The sequence below is a fragment of the Orbicella franksi genome, chromosome 10, assembly GCF_964199315.1.
Source record: "Orbicella franksi chromosome 10, jaOrbFran1.1, whole genome shotgun sequence".
NCBI classification, from domain to species: Eukaryota; Metazoa; Cnidaria; class Anthozoa; order Scleractinia; family Merulinidae; genus Orbicella; species Orbicella franksi.
Genome location: NC_138154.1, coordinates 11,381,085 through 11,401,426, shown reverse-complemented (window position 1 = coordinate 11,401,426; position 20,342 = coordinate 11,381,085). Strand labels below are relative to the sequence as shown.

General features: G+C 38.0%; 1 long non-coding RNA gene across 1 annotated transcript in view; it reads right to left on the bottom strand.

Moving 5' to 3' along the window:
• The window catches only part of LOC145501642 (uncharacterized), a 54,411-nt gene that overhangs the window by 5,101 nt on the left and 28,968 nt on the right, over positions 1 to 20,342 (bottom strand). The window contains exon 3 of the long non-coding RNA XR_014051254.1: positions 17,034 to 17,105. This is a non-coding gene — a long non-coding RNA (uncharacterized LOC145501642). The remainder of the gene's footprint in view (positions 1 to 17,033; positions 17,106 to 20,342) is intronic.

Genomic DNA, 20,342 nt, shown 5'->3' with positions numbered 1-20,342 from the left:
GTTTTGTACATAGCATGGGTTTCTATTGTATGCGCCAACTAAACATTCATGTAGTATGGGTTCTCTCCCGGCTTGGCTGACACTTTACATGCTTACTCGCACTTTTTGTATTTTGCTTGCGTGCGTAGTTTTATTTATATAAAATTATTGTTTTCAGGGCGAGGCTGAATATTTTTACTTTCCTGCCGATTTTATGCTGAAAATATTCTTGTGAGCATTCTCAGAAAGAAAAAAAATGTGCAAATATATTTTCTTAATTTTGGTATTATTCTTTTGAACATTCTCACAAAGAAAAAAATATACATATATATATTCTTAATTTTGGTATTATTCTATTTTTCCTTTCTTGCTAGAATGATTAGCGGGACCATCTTTACTCTTTAGTTACTCTTTAATTTTGAATTCATTTAAGCAGCTGATGAAACCGCCGATAACCCTGTTGACAAGAAATCCTGCAACTGCCGACAAAAGATCACATGCCCACTTAACGGAAACTGCCTCCAATCATCAGTCATCTACCAAGCCACTGTCACACGCAACGACAATAACACCTGAAAAAGATACATCGGACTGACAGAAAACCACTTCAAGACAAGATACAGAAACCACACTGCATCTTTCCGTCACGCAAACCACAGGAACTTTACCAAACTCAGCACACACGTCTGGATTCTTAAAGACAGCAACATTGACCACTCTATTTCATGGTGTATCATTTCATCTAGCTCGTCCTACAACAGTTCAAGTAGAAGATGTAATCTCTGTCTCAAAGAGAAATTTTTAATCATCTGTCGACCTAATCTGTCATCACTTAACAAACGTAACGAACTTGTATCTTCTTGCCGCCACAGAAACAAAGCGTAACTACGTAACAACTAAACATTTAAACATTTAAATTTTCTGCAACAAAAATTGTGTAACTTTTATAGTATTTAACCGATGGTTTTGAACATTCTTGTCATAAAAATCCCCTAAAGAGTGAGCGATCACGAAACAGGCTTGTCGGGATGAAAGTGTCGTTTTTTTTGTTGTTGTTTTTTTATTTCTTTCTATCTTCAATATATATATTGCGCTCTACTTCAATGTATCGAGCACCGTAGTACGGAAAAATCGAAACACAGACTTCCTATATTCTTAACGGTATAGGAAAGGAGAGCATTATCTACAACAGTGTCCCCAGTTAGTTTTTCTTTCTTTTCTTTTTTTTTTTCTTTTTTTTAAGCTAAATATCATTGACTCTTAAATAAAGTCTTTCATTCATTCATTCATTCATTCATTCATTCATTCATTCATTCGTTCATTCGTTCATTCGTTCATTCGTTCATTCGTTCATTCGTTCATTCGTTCATTCGTTCATTCGTTCATTCGTTCATTCGTTCATTCGTTCATTCGTTCATTCGTTCATTCGTTCATTCGTTCATTCGTTCATTCGTTCATTCGTTCGTTCGTTCGTTCGTTCGTTCATTCATTCATTCACCTGTTTCGAAAGGGCCTGGTGGTCCTCTCTCGTCAGGAGCATGAAACACTGACCAACTAAGGTTCCTTTCATAGGCTGATCGTTCAAGCATGCTTTAGTAAGTACTTGCTTGTATGCCGGCACGCACTCGCCAGTGCGTTCGTTTTGTTTACGGTGCTCGCGCCCAGTTTGCATATGATGAAGAATTTTTCCGTTATGCACAGGCTGCATTTCTTTGTCACATTTGAATTTGGTATGGCACGAGCCATTATTTTCCAGGTCACAGCAAATTTGTCCTTCAGGGACCAGATGTACTTGCTCAACTCGGTTGCGTTCCTTTTATTTTCGTTTCGAAATGAAGCCGTGTGATTGTTGAATCTTATTTTGAATTGGTTCGCGATAAGTCTGATATATGTTTCCTTTCCCTTGGGGTTTTCAACTCTAGCTTGGTAGACCACGTTTTGGGTTAGGTATTCACCACTTAATTGTCTCTACAATTGCCGACACAACGTCAGATTGTCTGTCCAATCATAATTCTCATGCCGTTAAGTAATTTTGGAGCAAAACTGCAAAAACTTTGAACAACTTTAAAAGCACTATTAAAAAGTTTGACGTTAGCTCTGTGCTGGACGACTGATGTATGCGTTGTTCTTGCTGTTCATGTATGTAGTTAGTTGTGAAATAACAAATTAGGTAATAATATTATGATAGTATTTATCAACAAATTAGTGGTTTTTTTTTTGTTTTTTTTTGATTCAATTTTAATATTCTAATATTTTCTTAATTTTGCTAAATCTTAGGTGAATACATTTTACTTCATATTTTAGTCTCCCCAATTAGTAGAGCACTTGTGCTCAGCTAGTAAGACTGAGACTTAAATAAAGTTGTCATTCAGTCATTCAAATAGAGTATGGCATGACACATGGAAGTAAATGTGCAGAAATGTTTCAGCAACGAACATACAATTAGCGCTGTTTTAGACGGTTTTTGGCTAGCCAGTTTGCCTTTTAGAAAAAGAACTGAATTTTATTTGGTTTAATTAAAAAATAGTTTCGTTATTTCTTACACGAATAAGTTAGTTCAAAGACCAAATAACCAAAATAAACCATTCAGCTTGCTCTATTGCCGGTACAATATCCTCTATGTATTGGACCGGGCACTTTCCCGAATGATGCCGCGCGACTGAGATCTTCTGGTAGTTTTATGGCTTACGTTTATGAAAGAACTTGCTTTCACATAAGATAGCTTTTTGATTTATTTAACATCACATGTGACTGATTCGCCTTCTTGGCTCCCAATCACAATTGCGCGCTTGTTTTCGATTTCTTTTTCGGTACGTGTTCGTGGCAGTTTTTCTTAACATTTTCCGTCGGGTAATAAATATCGTATTAACCATGCTTGCTCGGGACCGTACTTGGAGGATATCGGCCCTCGGTCTTTTTTCAGTGTACGGACCTTGCTGTGCTCGGTCCGTACCGTCAAGACCTCGGCCGAAATCCTCCCAGTACGGCACTCGCGCATGTTTAATTACAAATTTTCAACACAAAATTATATTTTCAATATCTTAAACTTGGCTTTATTCTCATAACATTCTTAAAAATTCGAAAATTTTACTTTCGATATTCTTGAATCGCTTGAGTTGAGTGCATGAAACGTATTATTTTTCCACGCACTTTAATAGAACGAGTAAGCACTGCATTGGTTCTTAATGATTTGTTTGCATAATGAGTAATTTTATTTTCACTGCACACGGGTTGCACTTAAAGCGTAACATTAGCAGACTCTACTTTTGAGTCGACAGGTGTCGAATGGTGACGGCTCTACGACGACAATTTTACCCTCTCCCCTCTCTCGACTCCAATAGCATATCCTTTCCTGTGAGAGAAGTTTGTTCACGATTAGACTTCCGGTGAGTTTTTTCAACTATTTAAACTGCCCATTGTTCCATAAATCACTAATTGGAAAGGTGATAAAGCTCATTGTTCCAGTAATTTGAAAAAATATGTTGCAAAATTGATCGGAGAAAGTTTCAAAAAAAAAATGTTCGGCAACGTTTCTTTCTGAGGAATCACCTTAATTAAAACGATGAAATAAAAAAAAAAAAAAAAAAGAACAGCGTAATAATTTCTCTTAAAAACCTCACTGCAAGAAAGCGGGCAATGATCGCTGTACTTCTATAACTTCAATAAACTCAGGTCGCTTTTTATTCGTCTGTCTTCAATTTGATGATCTACCGCACCCAAATTCGCAATCAGCCAATCAGAAGCCGTGTCTACTGTCCTCAAACCGTGTGATATCAAGTCACTGACCTAATATGGCTAGGTTATCATGGTCACTTGGCCGAATATGAGTACGGTAAATACCGAATCATACATTTGTTGTTATGCTTCGGCAGCACATAAGGCTTGTTGGTCTTCGAACCATGGGTCGTCCAAACTCGATCACCCGACATACCTCCAAAGTGTACCACAAAGGCACGATTAGTTATTAGGAATAATAGTGACAAAAACTGGTTGACGGTTGGTGGCCTTGGGCAGCCCAAAAGAAATCTGGCCACCCGTCACTTGACTACACAGCGCACAGCACATGCCGAACGGTAAGGTCTCACATAAATGGCTTGATGCCCTTTGAGAGAACAATAGAACAAACAACAGAAACAATGCCCCTAACCCTAAAACAATAACAGCTGCCAACATTGAAGACTGATTTATTATAGTGTGATCGTCCGGGTGAGTGTAGTTCTGAAAAGAACTGTTGTTGGTGACTGACGTTTCGACAACCTGAGCGGAAGTCATCTTCAGAGTCAAGTGAATAGTATTTGTCAGTCGATGATGTTATAAGTCTGGTCCGTTGAACGTGATTGGTTAGTATAGCCATGATGGTATTGGCTGAAAGACTCGAGTTAAGTTTGTCATCAGTCATTGGTGGGTTTCGATCCGTCTATTGTTGGTCAAGTAGGTCGGTTTTCGGTCCGTGTATTGTTAAGTCGGTCTGTTAGAAGTCCGTTTGTCGGTTTCGTTTCTGTCGTGGATAAGTCGTTTGTAAGGCGCCGGTAGTTGTTGACATCTGTTAAGAGGCGTTTGTTCTAGGTTAGTGTACCAGCTTTCCAGAGTCAGTCGTTGAAAATAGTTTGTACTGTAGGTTAAGCATTGAGCAGAGTCCCAGTCAATATGTTGTGGTTTGTCAGTTGGTGATGTACAGCAATGTGATTGTTGGCATCACCATTTCTCGTGGCTCGTTTGTGTTCAGTCAGTCTCGCGTTAAGGTTTCTGCCAGTCTCACCAATGTAGGAAGCCTGGCAGTCGGAGCATTTGATCTTGTAAACTGCTCCTTGTCTGTCGTTAGGTTCATCTCTGTCTTTCACGTTGGTCAGTAAGTGTCGTAACGTAGTTGTAGGTCTGTGGGCTACACGAATGTTGTAGGGCTGTAGAATCCGTGAGATGGTCTCAGAAGTGCCCTTAATGTAAGGTATAGTCGCTGTAGTAACTGGTGTAGGGTTCCTGTTCGTAGCGTCAGCTTCAGTAGGTCGGTAAATGTTTCGTGTAATAAAGTCAGCGTTGTAGTTGTTTTTGTGAAAAACACGTTCAAGGTATCTGTTTTCGTCACGTAAGCTGTCAGGTGTGTCACAAACTAGTTGCGCTCGTCTCGTCAAAGTCTTTATAGTCGTGGCTTTGTGTGAAGTCGGGTTGTAGCATGATTCGTCAAGTAATCTGTCGGTATGCGTCGGTTTTCCGTACACTGTCGTTCGTAGTTCGTTGTTGTCGCGGCTTACCAAACAGTCTAGAAAAGGAAGTTTTCCATTTTCTTCGATCTCTTTAGTAAACTGGATGTCGACGTTCTGTTCGTTTAGGTGGTCGTGAAAATCGTCAATTTTGTCTTTGTGAACGGCGGTAAAGGTGTCGTCAACGTAGCGTAAGCAAAGCGGTATCGTTTGTCGGCAAGTTGCAAGGGCGCGTTCCTCCACGTGTTGCATCACAATTTCTGCGGTAACAACAGAAACAGGCGACCCCATTGCTGTTCCATGCAACTGTTTGTAGTGTTTATTGTTGTACTGAAAGTAAGTCGATGTAAGGCAAAGGTTCAGTAAGTCCATGATGTTCTCGGTAGGTAACGGTAGTTTAACAGTAGATTGTTGTATAGCGGTCTCGGTACACTGTAATGCCAATTGAAGTGGAATACTGGTGAACAGTGATTTCACATCAAAGGACACAAGTTTGTAGTCGTCAGGTATCTGTATTGTCTTAATAGCGTCAATAGAGTTCTCCGTAGATTGTAGTTTGCGTCTTGATTTGTCGGTAAGGGGTTGCAGTATGGTCGTCAAATACTTAGATAGTTGATACGTAGGGGACCCACAGAATGACACTATAGGTCGCATCGGTATACCAGGTTTGTGCAGTTTCGGTAGTCCGTAAAGTTTCACGGATCCTACAGCCCTACAACATTCGTGTAGCCCACAGACCTACAACTACGTTACGACACTTACTGACCAACGTGAAAGACAGAGATGAACCTAACGACAGACAAGGAGCAGTTTACAAGATCAAATGCTCCGACTGCCAGGCTTCCTACATTGGTGAGACTGGCAGAAACCTTAACGCGAGACTGACTGAACACAAACGAGCCACGAGAAATGGTGATGCCAACAATCACATTGCTGTACATCACCAACTGACAAACCACAACATATTGACTGGGACTCTGCTCAATGCTTAACCTACAGTACAAACTATTTTCAACGACTGACTCTGGAAAGCTGGTACACTAACCTAGAACAAACGCCTCTTAACAGATGTCAACAACTACCGGCGCCTTACAAACGACTTATCCACGACAGAAACGAAACCGACAAACGGACTTCTAACAGACCGACTTAACAATACACGGACCGAAAACCGACCTACTTGACCAACAATAGACGGATCGAAACCCACCAATGACTGATGACAAACTTAACTCGAGTCTTTCAGCCAATACCATCATGGCCATACTGACCAATCACGTTCAACGGACCAGACTTATAACATCATCGACTGACAAACACTATTCACTTGACTTTGAAGATGACTTCCGCTCAGGTTGTCGAAACGTCAGTCACCAACAACAGTTCTTTTCAGAACTACACTCACCCGGACGATCACACTATACAAACTACTGATACTCCTGGGTTCAAACCATTTACTGTATTGAAAACTGAATTACAAGCTTACGAGGGCTGCTACACTTCTGCTACTTCAACCCTCTTCTGATACATCAGAGCGACTACTAGAAAACTCATTTGGTAATAACCGCATTCAATATTTTATAAGACAAATAATTTTGATGTGGCCTCGTAGAAGAAACAACAAAAGAGGATTTCATCGACCATCCTCCAACCACCATCCTCTTGATCAGTTGTGGGAAAGAGGAGGTTGGGGTGGGGTGGGTGTTTGCATTTTTATCCTGATTTTAGTTCATTTTGTTTAGATCAGAGAAACATTGGAAAAAAAAAATATTGGTATGCAAAGCGTTGCTATAACCTGCAGTTGATTTGAAATAAATAGATATCAGTCTGTCCAGAGACGTTTCTCTTTTGGTAACTAGTTACTTTTTTCGAGCGCGCGAGGAAGTCAAGAAGCTGACGCTAAACCATTACATCTTTTCCTGGGCCATGCTCTTGCGCTCAAACTTTTTCAAATTCCCTACAGTTAATACTTTTGGTTGGGCTCTATACGAACTCAGGGCAAAAAGGACGGTTTGTAGACAGATGAACAATTAATGGGAGGCAAGAATTTCAAGTTTCAAGTTTCAGCAAAAACAAAAAAAAACTGCTTTTGCTCTCCTTAAATCGACAAATAGTAAGTCCTTTTCAAATATACTTTGAAGTTATGTCGTGAAGAACAAACCTTAGCCGTCTAAGATTGTAGATGACTCTACTTAACAAAAGTTTTGGTAACATCAAAAAGGAAAGCGTGATGATATAAAAAGGGAAAAAAAGGTAGAAACTGAAACCACAAAAGATGAACTGATTTAAAAAAGAAAACAAAAGTGTTAGTAAGGTTATTGGAAATGGTTAGGGAACAATATTTATGATTTGTATTAGTTTGTTGTTGTTGTTGCTACTGCTGCCTGTTTTTCTTTTCTTTTTTTTTTTTTTTTGCTTGTTTGTTTTTATTTTACTTGAGCTACTTAGCAGGTAAACGTCCGGCCTGCACAGTATGAAAGGATGCGATGAAATATCCTGCTGCAGCTGGAAGCCTCTTTTTATACCGTGCACTGCGTGTATCAAGACTATGTCAATGCTTGACGTGAACTGCAGCGTGGCTAAACGCTGATGTCCTTGATTCTGGAAAGATACTTGTATAGGTTCACAGCATAGGGATATTTGCGCGCACGTACAAAATTTATACCAAAAAAAAAAAAAAAATCTGCCCCGTTTAGAGAGGGAAGGGTTTAAGTAAGGGCCTATATGTCCCGTATCCATTGACCACTTTAAACAACAACATCGAGCATTTGTGACTTTTTTCTTTTTGTGGGGGGCTTCAGCCTCCACTATGCTATCGTCGGCGGAATTTATTTGTCTATGTGTCGCGTATCGCGAGATCTTCTGGGAGGAATTGAGTAGGCTTATATGACGTTATGACGTTACGTTCTCATGGCCACAAACATATTGCGATCTCGTTCTTTATGAACACTGACAACAACAGCAGTAAAATTAACAAGAAATTGTCAATACAAACTTGCATGTAATTTCGTTGCATTAAACGGGTTTTGTGGTCAATATTGACAGAAGCAACATTATATTACTTTGGTTGAAAGTAAAAGTTCCAGAGCGGAAAACAAGACGGTGTACTAACCTGGGATGATACAAACGGCAACATTAAACGCAAAAAGATTTCCGCTGGCAATACTGGCCTAGCAACGATTACACGTATTGAGATGTTTATCCCAGTCGTCTGTCCCTTTTGTTCCTTTGGTGGGCCGGAGAGCAGGGAGCTGTATTTCCTCGTTGTTTACATTAGGTTACGGCAAATAGACACCACCTCTGACGTCTTTCCTCGACTATCTCGTTTGCACGCTAATAATTGAAGAAAAACTGCCCCTCCACCAGCAATGCCAGGCGATTTTTTTGATCCGAAAGAACAGCTAATATTTTCAAAACCAAGGAAAAACCTTTAGGTGAGATCGACATCTCGAAGTCCTGTCATCTGACCTTTGAATCTGTAACGGGTCACGCCTTCCGAAAACGAGAAAATCGATGTAAACAAGGGGTTTGTCGAAGTCCCAAAATTAAATTCAGGGAAAAGCTTCGCTCACTATTAACTTGCAGTTTGTTCTACTAAACAGCAAACGAGACCAGTGAACTGAGGATCCACTCTGTTTTTCCATGCAGCGTGACGTTAAAAATAGAATTTTCGCGGGAGAATTTAGCATAAATAATGGTAAGGATTTGGCAAGTTTGAAATGTTTACATATGTTAATAACGATGTCACAGCTTAAATATTCTATTCTGCAGTCTAGCTAACTATTTTTTGCAAATATTTTAGTAAAACATGGATAACAATCGCAGAACGTCGGTATAGGGTGATATTCTTCGTTAAAAATTTGGCGGGAAATATTTCTGATTAATGATTTTTTTGGACTTCACGTGACCAATTGCTCCGATTTCCCCATAGATACCAATTTTAACTAATCTAGATATTGATAACAGTGCAAGAGACTATCACAAAAATGTCTTTCTGTGGAAATAAACTGCCGCACTTTTGAAAAACGACTCACTGAAAATGGCTAAAATTTGGGCCACGCTCATTAACGATTCGGCGGCGATATTTGGCACCTCGTGAAAACCATAGAATTAATGTGAAAGACCTCTAATATTTCTCAATTAACTAATAAGGGAACAGACATTACCTCACGAAAATAAGAGTTTCTGGAATTTGTAGGAAGTACCTTTTAGGCTCACATATAGCGGTTGCCCGAAATTTCGGCCATTTTAGACCGCTTTAGAGGCCAAAATCATTATGTGGTGATATCTCGAAGAAAAACGAGCGCCTACCTCGGCAAATGTCATGGTTGTTAATCTTTTCGGATAGCTTTTATACTGTAAAAAGATGAATGTAAATGGCCGACCTAGATCTTTTGGTACTGCCCGGTTTTCTCTGACAATGACACTTAACTTCGAGGATTTGTATGGGATACCGTTTTCATTTGAGAGATACACTTTGGTCAGCATTGAAGAGCTTAAAAACCTATTCAAGTTGGAATTGTGTTGCGCAGAAACATGGACTGGTCCTTTCAAAATGAAAGGTGGTGTCAACTCACAAACATGGACTGGTCCTTTCAAAATGAAAGGTGGCTGTCAAGCTGATATGCAACAAGTTCAACACGACCAGGAATGTGATTACAGTCAATGAATGCGTGTACAAGAAATTCTCCTAAAAAGCCGATAACAGTTGCTTTGTGTTCTTCAAATAACAAATTAATTAACTTCCCACTGTGAATAGCATGATAAAAAATATGTTGTCATCTTTTTGTATCTTAAAACAGATCCAACCGATCAAAGTAGTATTGGGTTTGACAAAACAATTATGACACCAACAATGAGAGACGTCTGTACCAGGTCATGTGCGCATAAGAACCTAGTAAACCAGAGTGAAGCACACTGAGCAATGTGGAACACTCCTTTAGACATAATTTTGATGTTTGTCATGTAGCAATGACTTTTTACCAAGTCTCAGCTGATAGACCTGTACTGCATACTTTTCACGTGAGTCGTTGGAAGTGCTATTACACAACTCTTTATACAACTGTATGCTAACGGCCACTTGAAGATTAATATTGAATCCAGAAACAAACATGGATGTACTCTTCTATCCAGAAATTATTATGCAAACTACTAGTCAATCATCAACATATACTTTTAACATCACAAGGATCTACACGTATCAAAAGAAGCATGCAGACTGTATGAACAATATGTTCCTTTTTTTTATTTTATATATATATATATATTGTTTTTAATGCATTTACAGTAACTTGTTACCACATTTCGTATCATCTTAAAGCTGGCAATCAACAAAAGAACCTACATCCTGTAATTTGAAGATTTCGCAATTGAGCTACTAGTATTTAAAACGTCGATCCATATACTGTACATGCGTTGTCTTCTCACTAAAGTTTCACTTTTCCGAGTGAAAAAAAAAAAAATTGCGCAAAAAAAAAAAAAGGGGAAGGGTAGGAGTTGGGATGATGTAAATAGGATACACACATGACTTTTGGGGCGCATATAGTTTATTTGTTGCTCGAGTAGCATCATTTGCACCCTCGCTCCGCTCGGGCGCGACAAAAGTCATTTCATTATTATTATTATCAATACACAAAGCCAAATCGTACAAAATCATTTAAATTAATAAGAAAAAAAATGAAGCTATGATATGGAAAGTTGTTGCTAAAATACGATAAGCTAAACAAAAGCTAAACAAAAATCCTTTCTGTTTACAATAAAAGTCAAATGCTATCTAGTTTCAAAAAGATTAGTAACAATGATTAGCAAAAATCAAATGACTGCCTTGTAAGCTCCCGCCAACTTTCTCTGCCGCCGCGAGCAAAATGAAAATACAACGAAAACCAAATAAACTCAACCAACTTCTCCGCATCTCACCAAACGCCGTCCGTGTTCTGCTCTTCCATGAGGTATTGATTCAATTTCTACCTGTCTCCTGACTGAATAGATGATTTGTATTCTGGTTTTACATCGTTTTCTTTCGTAAATAGTTTGACCTTCGCTTCAAACATTTTGTTGGCAGACATGAATTCGCTGTCTTACAAAATGTTTATGTTTCGGCTGAGTGGAGCACAGGTTAGATGGCGATGAATGGCCGCTCTAATTCCACTTAATACACTTGGATTAAAGCTTGGCCTTTCTCTGTTTTCCCTTTCTCTGTTTTCCCTTAAGCGAAGAATTTTCGCAGAATTTCACTCAAGTCCGTCGGACTTACTGTTTTGAGATCCACTGTAAGTTTTCTTTTCTCGCACCATTTCTCGAAATTCTTAACTCCCCCGCTCAGTTGTTTTCTTGGTGTTTTTCGATTGAGCTTGTTGCTCAAATTCATCCAGTTGCTCGTTGTCCTTTTTTTAGTTTTTACTAGAAAAAATGCTGAAAATTCGGGACTTTAAAATCTCTAAACGTCAAACTTTCACTACAGAACTACAACGTGAGCAAGTGCAAACTCATCCACAAAAACTGGCGCCAACTCTAGCATTGAAATGATATCCTCAGGATCTCTTTGGCCAAGCGAACTTGTTTGACATCTCTGCAGCCAATCAGAATCAGGGCCTCAAATGCATTTTCAGTCCGCCCATTAATTTTCCAGTTTGGCCCGCAAAATGGCGCGTTTTACAGAGGGCAGTTTGTCATTTGGCCTCGCGTATTGATAGTAATGGAATTTAGCAATTAGTATTTAAAAGAATGCTCGATGTAGCAACAATATCGAGTTTAAGGGTATATAGTGTAATATAATATTGTAAGGGCTAAATAATAAAGTTAACTGTTATTTAATTATTTCTTAAGACGGGGGTAAACATGAATTTAAGTGACATTTTGGGAAGTTTAAAGAGGGATTAAAAGGGAAAAAAAGGGGATTTGGAACACCACCAGACAGTTGATTGCCCCCAAAAGGGCTCCCCGGGTTGGTGGGCAACTGTTTGGTGTACGTCTACCAATTTCTAACTTCAAAATTTCCATAAATTTTACTAATCGTTTGAGAAAAACTATTTATCCCCAACTATACCCAAAAAACACCAAAAAATTTGCAAAGCAGCCCAAAACGTAGCTAAGTGAAATAGGTCTCAAATGAGCAGAGAGATTTTTCGTTGCCTGAAACGTGAACGAGATATTTGCATTCAAACCATAATACCCAGCAAAAATACGGCCTTTATGCTAACCTCCGCCTTAATGGTATACGTCAGTATTAAAAGAGTTCCAACCGTCTTGTCTACTGGAGCAATATCAAGGTACACTATATTCTTAATTTCATAGAAAAGGATAAATTAAAGCATTATCTGCGGCAGTGTCCTCAGTTAGTTTTTTCTTTTTTCTTTTTTTTTTTAAAGCTAAATATCATTGACTCTTAAATAAAGTCTCTCATTCATTCATCCATTCATTCATTCATTCATTCATTCATTCATTCATTCATCCGTTCGTTTGTTCGTTCTTTCGTTCGTTCGTTCGTTCGTTCATTCATTCACCTGGTTCGAAAGGGCCTGGTGGTCCTCTCTCGTCAGGATCATGAAACACTGACCAACTAAGGTTCCTTTCATAGGCTGATCGTTCAAGCATGCTTTATTAAGTACTTGCTTGTATGCCGGCACGCACTTGCCAGTTCGTTCCTTTTGTTTAGGGTGCTCGCGCCCGGTTTGCATATGATGAAGAATTTTTCCGTTATACACAGGCTGCATTTCTTTGTCACATTTGAATATGGTATGGCACGAGCCATTTTTTTCCAGGTCAGAGTTCGGTAAAAGAATATCAAAAGATTTTATGAATATTTTCATCTAGTTTTCGTATAGAACTAGCTGGTTGCACTAGTCATTATCTATTCTGTTGTATATAGCGAGTAGCCTAGCAGTGTGCGGCTGTTAACAAAATGGCATCCGCTTCTTTGCGTCTCGAAGTGTTTGTAAAGAGGATTCAGATTACATTTTCAACAAATAGTATGCTAAAACAATTAGGTGATTCTCTCTGGATCTCTTTGCGTCATATAGATGACTCAGACTGTGCCTTTAAGCGATAATAATTCGAGCTCGTAATCTAAAATAACTCTGAGCCGTGTTGTACTCTTTCAAAAGCCTCCTCCCTCCTGATAGCCATTGCACACAAACCGTTTTTTTTTTTTCGCAAAGGAAAAAAAAACAAGCAAAACAAAACAAACAAACAACTAAAGAAAGAAATAAGAATAAACATAAAAAATATATAAACAAATAAGAAACAAACAAGATACAAAAGAGCTCGAGAGAGGAAGAATCAAAAAGTACCCTCCACCCACCACTATCCTGGCCAGTTTTGGGGAAAGAGAACGGGAAATAAGGTATTTGCTTGTAACAGCTCTGCTGAAATTTATATCCGAATTTTAGTGCATTTTTGTTAAAATGACATCGATGTGCGAACTTTTACTACAACATAATTTATTATATATGAAAGGCCAGAGTTTGTGGTGAGTTAGACTTAAGCTTGATTAAACGCTTTTCTTTTTATTTTATTTCTTACTTTCATTAATGAAAGTGTAATGTTACTATTATAAATTTTTCACCCTCAGTTTGGGCTGTTATGGCAAATGCTTCGTGTAACTTTTCGAGTTAAAAAAACTCGGGGTTTGGTGTTGGGTCGATTTAAGTAGAATTAAACAATGTTGCAATTTCGATAGTACGCTGAACGAACTGTTCTGGATCGTCGCGTTACAATTGAAGAAGTGTGGAATTTCATAAGGTTTAAGAAAATCAAAAAAGGTAATTTGCGTCACTTTGCTTGTTTTATTTTTTTCTTGTAAAACGTTCTGTCAAGTGTATTCTGTATATTAGACAGTTTATTTTACTCGGACAACACACTTAGCCATGTTAACGGTGCGTCCCATAGACTTGATAAGCAGCCGAGTCTACAGTACGCACCAGCTAATTTATAGGTACGCCAAGAAAACAAAATAACAAAGTAAAAATGTATGTACAATTTGTTTATAAATATCAAATTCAAAACTCGGCTTAGGAGAAAAAATAGAAATCAAGTCGAAATTGAAGGATGAGTAGATAATTTGTTTTGTTTTATTCCCCTAAGCCTAAGAGCTAAATTAGAATTTTAAGATATCACAATTGGCCCCTTTATTTTTTTAAACGTTGATCGATACACTTTACAAGCATAGCAGGCTCACTAGAGATTCACTTTTGCGAGTGGAAAATTTGTGGAAAAAAAAAACGATGGAAAGGGTAGGTCTACTGCGTACGATTTTCGTTTTTTTGCGCCCGCTTCACGAATGTGTGTATATACACAACATGAAGAGAGGTCCTTCAAGTTAGTATTCTCTTAAACGAGCATGGTGAGCTATATTTTTTTTATTACCGACGTTTGGTATACAATTATTCTATATAACTAAACAATGTTCGGAAGGAAAAAAAGATAAAGCTTGAAGTGTGCCCAAAACCATTACTCTAGGATGCAAATTATGACCTTCAAAACTACGACTGGAGAAACGTTTTACGTCGATGTCGTTTTAAATTGTTTGAATGTTCCATAAATTATATATTGTATTGTTTCATGTGCCTTAGACTTTCTACCTATCAAGTTTTTATGAAGTCTTTCGTTGAAAAAAATTTCGCCTCTATCGACCGCAAAATGTAACGTGAACCGATAAAATAACACACGTGATTAGGCACAAAAGGGGCAAGATTGGCCCATTATATATCTTTTGAAAGACTGGTGACCTTCTTTTTAATTGTATCTCTTGAAAGAGTTCTGGGTAGGGAATATTCAGAGAAAGTTTCAAAAAAATCGTTTGACAACGTTTTTTTTTTCTGAGGAATCACCTTAAAACGTTGAAATAAACAAAGAGCAAAAGCGTAATAATTTCTGCTCCTAAAAGAAAGCACGCAATAATCGCCATACTTCAAATATTGGTAGCCTCTGATGAATTATTTCAGTTCCCGGGTTTTAGTTTAGCTCGTAAACTCGTCGCTCGATCGTGAATTGAACTCTTGAAGAAACAGCCGCTCGAAGGAAAGACTGGATCGTGCACAAATATAAGCTTATATTTCTGACATTTTCCTTAAGGTCACAGTCTTCTGTTCATGAGCTTATTTTACCAAATAACGAAACTGACAGAGATCACTTTTAAAGGCCATTTATGTGTTCAAGTTCAGTCTTAGACGCGCAACTCATTAAACATTTAAAAGGAAGTGGAAAAGAAAACATAACCCACCAACCGGCTATTGAATAACTGACATCTCAAACAGCTCAAAGCCAGGGTGTTTTGTTCGCTTTCTTCTCCACTCTCGCTTTTAAGAAATGTCTGGTTCCATTTTGTTCTTTTCTTTCGTCGAAGAGGCCGTGAAGGATAGAAAGCTCAACCACCAAAAGCTTCAACCATGTGCAGTTTGTTTTCAATTCTTCGGTAAACTGATCCAAATTTAGCTTAACGAATTTTTGAGAAACGCTTTTACCAACTGCCATTTCCGTTTGTTGTCAGCTTGATATTTAGGTTAAATGAGCACTTTGAAATTGTTTGTTTGCCCGTGAAACTATTACCTCGCCGCTATTCAAGAAAAATTTTGATATGTCGACTTGTCAGATTGTTGAATACACATTTTCGCGCGGTTTATCGCGGCTTATCTCAAAAGTCTCAATGTTATCAAAGAAATGGTAACCGTGCAGCGTGCAACTACCCAGTTGTGGATGCACTTGGGTGGTTGGTTAACCACTCAAGAAGCTAGAGTCGCACTCGGCTATCGCCCCGTGTGACTCTTACGCTTCTTTAGTGCTTAGAAACCTCCCGCGTGCATCCATAACTTGATAGTTGTACGTTGCACACTTACCATCTCTTAAAATTGTCTCGACATACTGGTACGTTGTTTGACCTTAAGTGTAGGCGTAATTACGTAAACAAGATCGTCTCTTATAAAAGACAAACACTAAAAGAATTTACAAAATATCGGTACCAAAAAGCAAGAAATTTGTTATATTAGTGCACAATGATAGTTGATGAGTAATGATGGGTAATCGATGAGTAATCAATAGGTCATCAACGAGTAATCAGTAATAGTAAGCCATATCCTTTTAATTTCTGGCCTATATATCCTGTATCCATTCACCACCATACACAACAACATCGAACACTTTTTGAACATTTTTTAACATGAAGTCAATGCGGGGAATAGCCATGTTCGAAATTGGCCGGAAATAAAAGACGGGGTAGAGGGGGTAGTTTTGTACCTTAGTTATTACCTTTAACAGGGGTGAGAGGGGTGAGAAAAAATAAATCAGATCGAGGTTGACGAATGAATGAATAACGTGTTTTGTTTTATTACCCTAGTTTTCGGAGCCAAACTAGAATTTAAGGATATCGTTGGCCTACCAGTATTTAAAACGAAAGTGAAGAATGATCATCGCAGTTAATTTTCCAATTTAAGCAACCGGAAAGAAGAAGCCTGAAAAAAATCAGGGCTTCAACGGGATTCGAACCCGTGACCTCCGCGATACCGGTGCGATGCTCTACCAACTGAGCTATGAAGCCACACATTGGGAGCGAGGTCAATTAATTGAGTTCATGTCTTTTTTTTCAGGCTTCTTCTTTCCGGTTGCTTAAATTGGAAAATTAACTGCGATGATCATTCTTCACTTTCATCTATAACCGCAGTTCATATATGAAATATTTCATATAAACTTTACATCAGTATTTAAAACGTTGTTCAATATACTGTACAAGCATTGCAAGCGCACTAAAGCCTCACTTTTCCGAGAGGAAAATGTTGAAAAAAAAAACAGAAGTCAAGGGTTGGAGTTCGGATGATGTAAATGCAATTTACCATTAGAATTTAAAACACTGATTGATATACTTACAGATACCACAAGCTCTCCAAACCAGAGAAAACATTTCCTGGTAAATTCTGAATATTATTTCCTTGTAGGTATCTGCGATAGACAAAAACACCAGTTTAAAAACAATGAATAAATATGTGTTTTCATGATGTAAATGGAATTTAGCAATTAGAATTTAAAACACTGATTGATTTACTTACAGCCCCTCCAAGCTCCCCAAACCGGAGAAAACATTTTCTTGTAAATTCTGAATATTACTTCCTTGTAGGTATCTGCGATAGACCAAAACAAAAGTTTGTACAAAAAAAAAAAAAAAATACATAGCATCAATACCGAGTTTAAGAGTACACAGTGTAAAATAATATTTGTAACGCCTAACTTTTATTTAATCATTTCTTAAGGTACACATCATTACTTAAACATTTCCAACCGTGTTGTCCTCTGGAGCAAGAGCAAGGTAAGTACCTTGAACCTTGATCTTCTCTCGGTTCAGGGCTAAATTCTGGATGGAGAATAGTTTTCATGTCTTTAGATGGGGTGGAGTGGCATTTGCTTGTTTATCGCTATGTTGGAAGGTTTTGTTTAGATTAGAATAACACTGAGAACATGACATGGATATGCGAAGTTTCACTAAAACCTGAGGCCAATTTACAATTTATGGGAAGCCAGACTTTGGAATGAGTCCATCATAATGATTTAAAGAAAGTTTTTCCTGTCATTGAATCAAAAACATAAATAAATAAATACATAAATAAATAAATAAATAAATAAATAAATACATAAATACATAAATAAATAAATAAATAAATAAATAAACTAAATAAACTAAATAAATAAATAACACACAACACCAGCGTGGTAATTCTTCTAAAAAAAACATCTTGGAATAAAACGCGCAATAGACGCCGTCCTTCTGTTGAATAAACTCAGACCGCTCTTTTTTTGCCTGTCTTCGATTTGATGATCTACGCACCCAAATTAGCAATCAACAAATCAGAAACCGTGCCTACTCTCCTGACACGGTGTGATATCGAGTCACTGACCTGATATGGCTGCGTTATCATGGTCACTTGGCCGAATTTGGGAAGGGTAAATACCGAATCATGTCCTGTTTGTAAAGCTTCGTCGGCATAACAGGCTTGTTAGGTTTCGGTCGCCAATCGACGAAACTCACCTGATATGTTACCAAAGCGTACCAGAAAGTACCATGAGTATTTACAAATAATAGTGACTAAAACTGGCAGACGGTTGGTGACCTTAGACAGCCTAAAACAAGAAGCTCATGCCGACAGTTTTTGCTAGTTCAGCCCTCTTCTGTTGCATCAGAGCGAGGTTTCTTTCCTTTCGTTATTAGAAAACTGATTTAGCAATAACACATTTCATATTTTCTATGACAAATAATCTCTACGTGACTTCGTAGAAGAAAAATCAAAAGACGATGTCATCGACCATCCTCCAACCGCCACCTTCCTGACCAAATGCGGAGAAAAAGAAGGGATGAGTGGGGTGGTGTGGGCATTTCCTTGTTTATCCTGATTCAACTGAATGTTTACTTAGATCAGATTAACATTGAGGAAAATGGCATTGAAATGTGAAGCGTTGCTCTAACCGAAGAAAACATTTTCTTTCAATTTTCAGATATTATTTCTCGATAAGTATCTGCTATAGATAAAGAAACGAGTAAAAAATATATATCTAGCAATAGTGGTGAGATTATGGATACACTTTGTAATATGATAACAAAGTTTACTTTTATTAGAATTGATCCTATAGACCATACGTCTAACCAAATACAATGGAACTTCCCTGAACGGACACTCTCGTAAGCCGACACGTCAACGTACGACAGCCTTCACAAAACCCGTTTGCGCTGCCGTATAAACTCAGTGCTTACTCGTTCTTGCAAGCAACCGCGGACACTTTGAGGCCTTGTGATTTAGAGTTCGCATTTGTTTTTAAGCTCTCGAAAGGAATTGGGCCTGACTATGAAAGATACTCATAAACATTCGTAAGCTAGGTTCTCCATTTTGTTGCACTAAGACTGTCAAAGTGACTGCTGGCTACAGTATGATTATGAAAAAGGAGAGTTATATTACAAGTTGAACGAGGTACTTGGAATTTAGCAATTAATATTTAAAATATTAAACGATATACTTACAGGAATAAAATAAATAAATAAATAAATAACTGTTAGTCCGTCTACAGGCGTTTCGTTTTTGTCTGCTAGTTATTTTTCATCTGCGTTCATGGGGGCTGCGAAGTGTGCACAAAACATTTTCGTCTTTCCCAGGACCATCTGCATGCGTTCGAGCTTTTTCAAATCCCCGGCGGTTAGCACTTTTTCTTGGGATATAGACGAAGTCACGACAAAATAGATATCTTTTGGACAGAAAAATAATTAATGGGAGGCCAGACTTTGAACTAGACAGTGGGTATGAGTAACCAACGAACTAATATGTTCACTTTTAAGCTTAATTTTGTCTCTTGGCAGCAGGGCGGGGTTAGCAAGTTCAAGCTCGAGGACACAGTTTTTCATTATACAGACGACCCTATGTCAGCAAGTAACAATTTGTTCATCACTCTCCTGCGGTAAATTGGCTTACACTGTAAGTGGGTTTGTTTTAGCCACTGTGTCCTTTAATCGGCTTACGTGCCGTCTACAAACCATTCCTAAAAAATCTTCGGAACGACTAACTTACATACTAGACACAAAAGCATGCGTTAAAGACCAGATACATATCTTACAAATTAACATTTATTGCTTTTAGTTTACCTCTAACCAACCAACGATCAAAGAGGTAAACTCGACTGAAATTGTCTTAGTTTTTATAATTTAAAATTGTACGCCGTGAGAAACACAAGATTACGCCCAATTACAGCGCACAACCAAACAAACTCACAACCTTAAAACATTCGTTTGAATTTACTCATAGTGACTTTCCCTGTCATTTGAAAGTGAATAGAGATAAACTTGTGTATATTAACAGTCGATGGAAGTATGAAAAGGGAAAAGGTAGGCGATTGTCGCTATTTCACTCACTAAAATTAATCAACACGACAAATTTCACCCCTCTTTTCTCGCCGTTTAATGCCTTACATACTTACATATTTTATTTATTTCAACACGGTAAAATTTTCAGTAAATTATTATAATTGTACAAAAAAGGAGTTCAATTAAAAGTACATTGTTTTACAAGATCGCCGTGTGGGATCCTGACTTACAGTTGTTATAAAATTGGTCAATTTCCCCTTTGAAGCGTCCAAGAGAGTCTGATTTCCGTAAATAAGCGGGTAGGCTATTCCATAATAACTCCCCACTATAGCCAAAGC